Source organism: Physella acuta, unplaced genomic scaffold (assembly GCF_028476545.2).
Source record: "Physella acuta isolate Inbredline_101_S28 unplaced genomic scaffold, ASM2847654v3 ptg000527l, whole genome shotgun sequence".
Lineage (NCBI taxonomy): Eukaryota > Metazoa > Mollusca > Gastropoda > Physidae > Physella > Physella acuta.
Window position 1 is genome coordinate 527,105 of NW_026732046.1, and position 12,023 is coordinate 539,127.

General features: G+C 34.1%; 1 protein-coding gene across 1 annotated transcript in view; it reads left to right on the top strand.

The window, feature by feature from the left end:
- Positions 1 to 12,023, top strand: part of LOC131945143 (uncharacterized) — a 328,239-nt gene that overhangs the window by 208,806 nt on the left and 107,410 nt on the right. The gene's annotated exons all lie outside the window — the stretch shown is intronic.

A 12,023-nucleotide genomic window follows, 5' to 3' on the forward strand; every position in this document is an offset into this window, starting at 1 on the left:
TCCCATTGCCGTCACTGAAAATATAGGCTTTAAAACAGTAAACCCCCCCCCCTCCCCCTCTAAGTTTAAAATAGTTTCAAACTTAATTATCTGCCCCTCATAGGCGTCCTTAACCCGGCTCTACGATTGTAAACATTTAGCGTGAACCCATGTGGGCCTAGAGAGGAAGAAGGGACTGCTAGGCGCGCTTACAGCTTCGTGTTTTCTAACGTCTCCAAGAAGAGAATTATATATATAGATGGTGTAGTCGTTGGCTGATGGGGTGACACACTGGGTTACCGCACCTGGTGTCGCCCAACCTAACAGAGGCGTAGCGACCCTTCCTGGCGCCCGGGGCAAACTTTCAATTTGGCCCCCCCCCCGCTTTTATATATATATATATATATATATATATATATATATATATATATATATATATATATATATATATATATATATATATATATATATATATATATATATACATATACATATTTATATATATATATATATATATATATATATATATATATATATATATATATATATATATATATATATATATATATGTATATATATACAATTATATACATATATATCTATGTGTGCGTATAGGCTATATATATAAATACAATATATATATATATATATATATATATATATATATATATATATATATATATATATATATATATATATGCGTATAATCGTGTGTGTAAGCGTGTGTGTGTGTGTGTAAGCGTGTATGTGTGTGTGTGTATAAGCGTGTTTGCGACAGTCCGGAAAAGGTTTAATAATTACAGTGTATGATATTCGTTCCTTAAAACTTTACTCTACGCCAATTAAATTCCCATTAAGATGCGTTTTCCTTTTACAAAAGATTAGTAATGTCAGAAAAAAAAAGCCTGATCTGAGTTAGAGGGTGGTTTGTAGCAAGCGCTAATTTGTTTAGACCAGCCTTTTATGTTCTATTTTTGGAACGATCTCTGTTGTGATATGGTACATAGATGGATTATAAGTTTGTTAGAATAAGGTTATACAAGTGACATACAAAATGATACAAGAGCAACTTATCAGAAACATTTATTGATCGCATTGGAATACGACATGGGTATTTCGTTGACTAGTTGATGGAATAACGAAACAAGATAGAGGAAACAAACTGGAATCCAACGGCTGTTAACAGCTCGAAGTCTTGGATTTTGTAGATGTGAGCTGCCTTCTCGTCCACAGTCAACAACAAATGCAGAACTAATTGTACTGGTTGAAGAAGCAGTAATGATCAGTTTAATGGTAGTGGCACCACCTATGACGTTCTAATTATAATCAGCAGCAATTAAACGCGTTTTAACACTCTAAGACAATATGGAATTCAAGTGCATTGTCAAAAAAAAAATCAGTCAGGATCTATAGCTAAATGTGAAGTCTCTTTTACTGTATGGCTTGGAGCTAGATTACAGACAGTGAAGAATGAAATAAGAGCATGGAAAAAGTGGTGGTTAGGGCACAATAGCAGTAAATAACATCACTAAGCAGGTGCTGGTGTAAAGTCCACGGCGAAATAGGGAAGAGAAGGAGACACAAAAAATGCCTGAAGAAAATCGTTTGAACTAGGGTTCTATCTTAATAAAAATCAAGTGAGTTGACGAAGTGTTGCCTGCGTCTATGCCCCTTAGGAAATCGAAACAAAAAAAAAGAAAATCAAAAGAGCTTAGAGCAGTGGTTCTAAACTTAGGTTCCATCGAACCCAAGTGTTCGATATGTACGTCTCAGAGCTTCGGCGGAGGTCAAGACACACACCCGACATATGATTCACGATAAGATTTTGTCAATGTTGACGCTATTAAGAAGGATTCAGTTTAGTATCATGTGAAACTGGTAGGGTTCGGTACCTCCAAAAAGATTAAGAACCATTGCTTGAGAGTGTAGTTTGTATAAGGTGCAAGCTTATTTGGTCTACTTTTGGTTGTGTCTTTAGAACAATTTCGATAATAGTGTATTATAGTTTTAAATTATCAGTTAGGTTGAACAAAGTAACAAAGCATCATCACCTGTTGTGGTGTTGTACCATTTTTACATCGTTTAGTAGGTCTAGTGGCCTTAACTATTTGAAAATTGCAATATTAGGACTTGTTATGTAACAAGCAAAAAAAGACCTATTCAGTACAATATACTTATGTTTTTAGCTCTTGTTCGCGACAAAAGAGCCCCCCCCCCCCCCGCACACCTCCCAACCATCTTGGACAAAGTTTGTAGAGCGGGTTAATGTAACTAGCTTTCTAACTTTTTATTAATGTTACACAATTGTACAATGCACTTTAGTACAATTAGTTGCTTTTCTAAGCGCTAAAGGTTGTTTACTCAAAATCCAGTGTAATTTTGCGATTTTAGTTAGTCTAAAAGCGCCCCCCCCCCTGCACCATCTTAATCAAAGTCACTAACGTATTTTACGGTTAAATAAACCGTTTTAATACAATTGGTTGTTTTTATAAGTGGTAACGTGTATCGACTCACCAATATAGTGTAAATTCTTCTGATTTTAGTCTCGAAAAAGCGCCCCCCCCCCCCATCTAGGAAAAGCTGGAAAGCGGTTTTGCCGGTCACTGCTTCTTAAGAGTATATGTTTTACAGTTAATTTTCAATGTTGAAAACAGTTAAACCAGTATTTAAAGGCTTGTAGCCATTACATTTCCTAACTTAGACTGTTTATAATTCAAAACTGCAGCATAAAATCAGCTTTTAAAAAAAATTTCCACCCCTTTTGGCGCCCCCCTAGGGTCGGCGCCCGGGGCGGCCGCCCCCCCCCCCCGCCCCCCCCCCTAGCTACGCCTCTGCAACCTAATGAATGATACTACTGCTCCTACTCAAGCAAAGTACTGTAGCCAAGCGTACCCTGGAAGTCTTTACGTCACTCAACATTGTTATGTAATTTTTGGACCTCTAGTGAGTCTAAATCTTCAACAGTCCCCAAGTCGTTCAATATTTTTGGACCTCTGCCCTCTGCCCCCAAAGGGTAAAGCTAAACAATTACTGACCACACAGTGTGACAACATGCTACGACCCTCATGTACCAAATGCCAACGTTCAACAATTACATTTCCATAGTATTAGATCAAGTACATTTGTTGGATGAACTGAAGCTCTGCATGATATTTTTCGTTATTTTCCATAGACTATATATAGTTTATATCGTCATTTAATTAAATATAACTACGCCGAAATATCCGAATCTAAGAATAGTTATGACGTTACACTTCCTGGTTTAGCCTAGGCCTTTTTCAGAATCGAATAAAGTTTCAGCCAGACTGGCAGTAATCTGCAACCCCACAACTTTCGGTTAGATTTGTTTAATTAATAATTAAGCCCGTGTTAACATACTAAATGTGTCCCGTGAAATTATGTTTGAATTAGATTTGCGAAAAATCGCTCTTTAGAAAAGGTAGTTAGGCCTACGTATTTTTTAAAACTAGATTTAGATCTATATAGGCTATAATTAAAATAAACTATAATGCCTACAACCGTTGTAGTACAACGAATGTTGAAAATAGTTCAATCAGCAAAGCCATGCATCGTATTATATTTGAGTCTTTTTTTCTTATATTACTGTGTATAATTCAGTAAGTCAGTTGAAAGCAAAATATTCGTATTTGTTGTTGCCTTTATGTGCCTCCTATCTATTGTTGTCTACCAACAACCTGTCGTGTTGTTCATGTTGTTCAGAGTTTCTTCCAGGCATCTCTTCGGGGGGGGGGGGGGGGGGGGGGGGGGGGCAAATCCCCCCCCCCCGAACGAAATGAAATTTATATAGAAAATAAATACTTTTAACAGTGTCCGCCCCCCCCCCCGAAGCAAGTCGACCGCCCCCCCCCCCCCCCCAAAAATTTCAAGTGCCCCCTCCCCGGAGAAAAAAGTGTGGAAGAAACACTGATGTCGTTACGTCTGAAACCAACCCCACCAATTAAAAGTGTGTGATGTAATTTTTTGTAGGACACAATGATTGAAATTATAGTTATAGCCTTGGTCATGTGAATAATATTTCGACATTTGATCCAATGGGGAAATCACTGAAAACGCGATGGTACGGTACTTATAACTTATTTTATTATTTTTCAGGCTTCGAAATATTTTTTAAATGCTGAAAATCAAGTATTTGACACAATTTTCATCTATTGCTTTATTCTTAGTTTTATTCAGCTTATCATCTGATAATGCTGTTATTTCCACAATGATTCCTACACATATTTTCACTTCAGATAACTTTATCTAAGTGGGTATTTAATCTATCCATGTCATATTCTTTTTTTAGCGCAATTTCCATTCTGGAGAATTGCGTTTATTAACTCGTCATTTCTGGGAATGGATGGATGGATGAATGAATGGATGAATGTGTGTCCGGGCTTTAAGTCGTATCTCCTCCTCAACGAAGCAATATCGATGACTAGTTCCAAAAGCAATTATGTTAAGCAAGTTACGAGAATGAGCATAGGCCATAAAAATTCCGGGTTTCTTTCATGTATTTCCCGTAAAAGCCAAAAAACCTCGAAAAAATGCAGTTTTTTGCCCATATCTCGGCAACCAGACCACTTAGCGACTTGAAACATGTACCAATCGATTCCTGCCATAATTTAGAACAATATTGCCGAAGAAAGTTTTCAAAAATATCCTCTCGTTCGGTCACAAATTTTAAAATTACATAAACACCTACAAACCGATCGCTCTTCTAGCTTGAACGCACCCCATCATTATACGTCAGAGCTATTTTTAGATAACATAAGGACATTGCGCATAAATGTCACTAGACTTTTTTAATTAACTTGCGCGCCTACTGAACGTGATGGCGCAGCCATGGAACGCGATGACGCATCTATTGAACGTGATGACGCGTGTGGTGTGGTTGTATATACATGCCGGAAGTAGAGATCTATCATCTTAATGATTATCATGTTGATAATCAAGTTCAACTAACCAATGGTTTTAATAACCCTGCTCTTGATTTCAAGGTGCTTAGTTTAGTTAGTAGTTAGGTTTATTTAATAAAAAACGTTTTAATAACTAACCAATGGTTTTACTAACCCTGCTCTTGATTTACGCTACGACAGAGCTATTTTTAGATAACATAAGGAAATTGCGCTAAAATTGTCACTAGACTTTTTAATTAACTTGTTTTAAAGTAACATGAGCACAACTTGTAAGACCTAATAGATCTAGATCTACTATTTTTATTTGGCTTTCCCATTTACGGGAAAGCCCCGTAAGAATGATTATTCCCGATTTTTATTTACGTTGAATGCTGTCACTTGAAGGTTTATAAATACACAATGTATTTGTGGGTTTATCTTCAAATGATTTCTAAATTATTTGCTTGCGACCACAAAAGCAAAAGGTGCTGAAGTTTTATTTTAGAAATTAGCCAAATATTCTTAACCAAATATACATAAACTTATCTGGCAATAATAATCGAAGTTTTCGATCCAATTTGATATAATTACTTAGTGAAAATAGATCTAGATCTATATCAAGATATCTTATATTTATGAAAGCCTTTGTAATTTTTTTTCATCGCTAATATTACGTAGATCTAGATCTAGATCTAGGTGTCTTAACTTTTAACACTATTAATAGGCCAATTGAATTGGCATTTACAAGTACGATATTTTAATTAAGGAATCAACAAGTATCGACTACTTCTTTGCATAGCAGACGATCGCTTCTTGCTTGTAACGTAACCTAAAGTAAAATCACACCTTTATAATATTACTAATAACATAATCCTACTAAGATCTAGATCTAGATTTCTAGATCTTCTAGATTTGGAAAAAAAAATATAGAAGCAGCAAAACTTATAAACCAGTGTAATAAGTAATATGTTCTACTGTAGTCATAGTAGTGTAGAATACTGTAGATCTAAAAATCTAAAGGGGAAAAAGTATCACAATATAGTAATATACTAATATAGTATAGAATCTAGAATCTACTATTGTCAATAGTCAATCAATAGTATAGTCAATAGAGATCTAGATCTAGAAATCTAGATATCTAGATCTAGAATCTAGATCTAACTAAGCTAGGCTAGGCGGGTTAAATAGTACTAGATCTCTACATACATACATTAATACATAGCTTAGTTAGCTTCTAATTTTAGTAATTTTAGATAGTACCTAGATCTAGTACTAGACTAGTAATCTAGATCTTTAGACTAGATTCTAGTAGTTACTAAGTAGAGTAGAGTAATAAATCTAGATCTACTCTAGTAAACTCTAGTTCTAGACAGTAGCCTAGACTCTAGGTAGATCTAGATCGATTCATTTACTTTACATTTAGCATTTTAATTTTAATGATTTTAATTTTATTCTACAAATCTGGATCTAGATCTAGATTGATCGTTTCCAGATCAGTAGATCTAGAAGTAGATTCTAGATCTAGTTACTAGATCTAGTAGTATCTATCTACGTCTAAGTCTAGATCTAGATCTAGTAAGTAATTTAAGTGGAAAGTATGCCCTAAGCCTAGCTACTAATGTCTAATACTAATAGGCTTCTAATACATCTAGAGCTATTCTAGATCTATTATCTAAATTTTGGTAGATAATTTTCTTTACAATACTTTACATTTAACATTTTATCGATCTTATTCTAGAATTTTTAGATCTATTTCTATATTTTATCTAGATTTAGGCTACAGTGGCAACATGACATACATTATGATACATAGAGCATTCAGATACAAGATTTTTAAGATAGATCTTAAGAGCTGTAGAGCAAATTATAATTTGCTTTGACATATGAGCAGAATTTGCGATTCAAGTAATCGGATTGGCAGGTTTAACAGGTTGAGAAAAAAAAAGCTAAAATACATGGACAGTTTTATTTTATCAGTCTGCTTGAAAAAGTTAGGAAAGTGTGGCCAAAATAAAAAGCAAAAGAAAAACGCCAAAGAAAAAAGCAGTGATGAAAAAAAAACATGATTTAATAATATTTAGGCCTAGAGTCTAGGTTCAATTATATTGGGTGAAGTTGTAAGTTCAAGTATAGTGTTAAAAGTGTGATGAGTAAATTAATTAATGTGACAGAAAGGGTAGCATAAGCTTAAGCCACTTGATTTTCAAAGTAAATAAACTTTATAAAAATCAGTTTATTTCTATGCATAATCCTTTATTATGTCATTAAACTATAATTGTCATATAGAAATACACTTCTTATAAAGAATATGTTTTAAAAACAACTGGGCTGTCATTTTGGCAGATCTAACTTTTGAATGGCCTTTCAATTAATTTTAATGGAGAAAATTGCTTAGAGATATGACAAATTTGACAGATGAGCAATGTTATGTAATTAAATAAACTCACATTTGACACATGAGCAACGTTATGTAATTAAATAAACTCACATCTCGAGGTACCACTGTATATTTTGTAGAGTATAGATCTAGAGTCTTATAGAAGATCAACTTTTATTAGGTTATAATTTAATTAGTATTTAGTATTTGCTGCATTAATACTTAGGCAGGAAATCCCCCAGTATAGCATTGGAAGTTATCCAGTAATGTTTGTTTAGTTTCATTTACATTAGTTACTAGTGTAAACCGTGATTTATTTTTACTGTTGAAATATAATATAGATCTAGTCAATATAGTAAATTAATGTTTGAACTTTAAGTTTAATCAACACTCGGAAACAGAAATAAATAGGCCCTAGTTATAAATATAAATAATAAAGTCAAGTGTAGTAATTAGTTTAATGTTTTTTTTTTAAACACAGAAATAAAAATCTTGCAGAGGATTTGCACTAATCAATTTTGAATTAGATCTAGATCTAGTAAAAATGATTGCGCAAATATAAAAATGGCTAATAGAACAATATTTAGTAACAGCAATAATTATCAGTAACGCTTAAAACTGATTAGCAATACAAAATGATTAGCAAAACAGTATTCAACATGCAAAAAAATCAATCCATCCAATTTTTTTAATGTTCAATATTAAAAATAAAAGATGGCGTCAAATCAAGTATGGTTTACAGTACTTCCAATACATTGCTATAGACTATGCTTTGTTTTATTGTTTTTTAACTGCTATACCATTCCGAAATAATAACCGACGCTAAACTGTGGTATTACGAATAGGCCTGTATATCTAACTCGTTTATTATATTCCAACACATACTAATCCAGTTGTAATTAGATATGGATAAAGATTATATCTAGATAAATATATAGAATCTAGATCTGACTAACTCTATCTATCTAGTCTACAAAATCACTACACCTGCAAAATTTTATAAAATTAAGAAACCAAGTTAGAGAAATTAATTAGTTTAGAATAGAGCATACACTGTTAATCTAGTTTGTTAATACATGTAATCCTATATTCTAAAGTTATGAAGGTATGTAATACTATGCATGTCTTTTTATCAAGGTGTATGAAGGAGAAGCATATGGACAGTGGAATCACCCATCAATAGGGCTATAAAGACATAATTTTGTTATTTAAAGGATCCAATTAAAAAGCTACTTGAGGTTTGTGCTGAAGCCTGCATTTTTTTATTCATTCAATAGAATTTGATCTAGCATTTTAATAGACCACATATTTTTTAAGTCAACTTTGATTACGTCTTAGAAAATGTATTTACAATTTAGTCAATAAATTTGTGTCTCTTTTGTAGGTTTAAATTTCAGAATCACATTAAGATGTGCTTGAAACTGAATTTTTTCCATTATTTCACATTTAAAATACTTTTTTTATAAATTGTAATAGAAGATATATACTAAGCTTCAATAGGTTGAAGGTATTTTAGTATAAGTATAAAATCTCTTAATAATAAAAAATTACATAGTTGATGTGTGATATCATTTTAAGGGGGGGGGGGTGGAATCTTGCTTGAAAGACAATTGATAGATGGCAGATAAATATTTAAAATGTGAGACAATTAAAAGCGACACATTTTAAACATTTTAAAGTTGACATTAGCTAAAACTAAAACATTATTTATTGAAGAAAAGCACAAGTAATGAGAGTTTTAAGATTATTTACTTGATATTGTTATGAAAATAATTTTATTGTATATAGCTTCTTCTTTTTCTGTGTTCTTATTTGACTTTATCTAGCTGATAACTAAGTGAAAAAAAAAAAATTGACATAAAAATAATAAAGCTTTTATGAAAAAGGCATAAAGTTTGAGAATGTGCTAAGCTACTTTTTGGACCAGTTAAAAAGAATTCAAATTTGATATAGGTCAATGTAAATAGTTTTTTATGTAGGCTACTATCTGATGTAACCGTTATTTAGAGTAAAATAATTGTGTAATTGTAATTTACTATGATACAATGTAATGTTGGGTGAAGTAGAGTTGAGCTGATTCAACTCAAGTTTAGTTCTATGACCAGTTTATGCTAGTCAGCACCTCACCAAACTGTATTCACATCACCAGATTATGTTAGTCAGCACCACACCAAACCGTCTTCACATCACCACAATATAATCTGGAACCTCATCCCTGTGGTTGAATTAAATGATGACAAGTTTTGTAACAAAATCATATAATGTAAATTTATTTTACAATAATTTTTTTATTGCAGGTAAAGTTGTCAGAGATGGGAAATACAGGTGGAAAGAAAAGAGAAAATCAGTTGGCAGAGAAAGGTAAAATAAATGTTTCTAGACAACATGTTTTGTATTTACTGTAAATGTTTAGAACATCCCAGTTGTTTTACAAATAGAGAAATGCTCTATTTTCTGGTATAGGTTTGTGTTTAATCTAATTGAAACCTTGATGTTAAATTGTTTTAGGTCTAACACATAGACAAGATGAGACAACACAGTTGGAAGAAGAAAAAAATGAAGCTGGTTTTATACCAGGTGAGTCTCGGATTGTGTAAAACATGTATGAAAAATGTAAGAACTTACATTTATACAGAGTTTCTGGCACATATTTACATTATTTACATACTTATGATGCACGAGTTCTCTTACTGAGTCTGTTAAAAACAGATGGTTAGTTAAATGGTCATTTGGCAGGCAATATATACCACATGATACATGTAAACTCTACTTCATCTGCTTCAGCTAATAAAATAAAGAGAAATAAGAAGTTTCTGTTAATTATTATAGTTGTGCATTTTGTTTGACAAGTACCTTATTTTAAATACATTTAAATTTGTATTTTTTAAAAATATGAATTCCCTCCCCTTGTATCTCTCCAGGACATCATGAAGCCGAGATCTGCTATGGAGGTGAAGCTGACTTACACAAGCACTATACCGGCTGTAAGAAGAATCCAGGTCATGTCAACTTTATACCTGTTAATGATTTTAATTTGGATCATCTCCCCTGGCGTTACTGTGACGTCATCATGTTGGAGCTAATCAAAGCTTTGTCTGCCCTAACGGTCCTGATAAAGGTCAAGTACACCAGTCTAGAGAGACCAAAGTCTGGTCCATGCTTCAGTGGTCAGTATCCATTTTATAACACCAGAGGAAGTGACGTGTTGAGGACAGGGACGGGGAGAGTGTGGCATGTGGTCAAGTACACAGAGAGTGACAACAAGGGCACTTGTCCATGTGGCAAGTGTCAACACTCGGACACACCCAGCAAAGTGTGGGGGGAGGTCCACTTGAGGACAGCCACACACGTGGTGTTTGATGAGAGTGAGGCGAGACAGACCAGGTGTGTTGTAGGTTTTGATGACAATAAAAGTCCTGGGGTCAGTCTTGATGGCTGGGGGGTGGAGGTGGCAAACATTGAGAGAGACTGGTGTTGGTTTACATGTGTGTCATGTGACTTAGAGTTGGTTGATGAACTGGACAAGATGTGTGGGCACTTTGGTGATCTATGTGAGAAAGTAAGGGACAAATACGGGAGATTTGTTGATGTGGACAAGTTGACCGTTATAGTGTCACATCCTCATGGCTGTCCTAAACAGGTCTCTGTAGGACAATGGACACACAAACATAAGAGGGGAGGTTTGTACAAGTACACGTACACAACATGTACATGTCCTGGCTCCAGTGGAGCACATGTCTACATGCTGGGATATGACAGGTGGTGGTTACATCCCCACAGTGGATCAAACTCTGAAGGAAATTATTGTGGGGAGGATGTGTGGTTGTAGTGATCCACCTGTAACTGTTGGTTCTCTCCCCTTGTCTAATGTAACTGTTGGTTCTCTCCCCTTGTCTAATGTAAACAAACAAAATGGCGGCTCCCTTCATTAAACTTGTGTGTGTCAAGACTTGAATGTCTTCATCAGCAACTTTGTATTCTGGTGAAGACAAGAAATCAATTGTTTAGTTTCTTTCAGTCATTTGTTTAGAGTTGTTAGACACATAAACAAAATTATAAACAAATGTTTATTGTTGATAAAAGAAATATTTATAGGCTACACTTGTATCTTTGTTTTGTTTAAACCTCCACATTAGATTTGTCATAGCCATCATTGTCTTTATTTATACTTTAATTCATGTTTGTATTTGTTTACAAACTGTTTGTATTTGTTTACAAAACTATTTGTATTTGTTTACAAAACTGTTTGTATGGATGTCATTAAAGATTTAGAAGATTTTAAAGTTTCTTTCATTAATTTTGTTATCGTTAATAATCTTAATGTTTTGTGTTGATGATAAACAAAACACAATGGTAATGAAGAGAAAAGTCGGCAGTCACGTTTGTAGCTGAGACTTAATATCGGCAGTCACGTTTGTACTTAATGTCGGCAGTTAAGTTTGTAGTTGAGACTTAATGTCGACAATCAAGTTTGCACTTAATGTTGGCAGTCAAGGTTGTACTTAATGTCGGCAGTTAAGTTTGTAGCTGAGACTTAATATCGACAGTCAAGTTTGTAGCTGAGACTTAACGTCGGCAGTTTCTTCTTCTTCTTCTTCGTTCTTAATTATTGGTGTTGAAGGGGATCGAGATTTATCTGCCAGCGGGCGAGATTTATCTGCCAGCGGGTTTGTTCGAGACTTTGTTCGAATGTATCAACCATGAGCTTTATGCCGACTCGACCACGCCTCCAACACAATTAAGCGTTACGTGTCAACTGGTTATGCGCC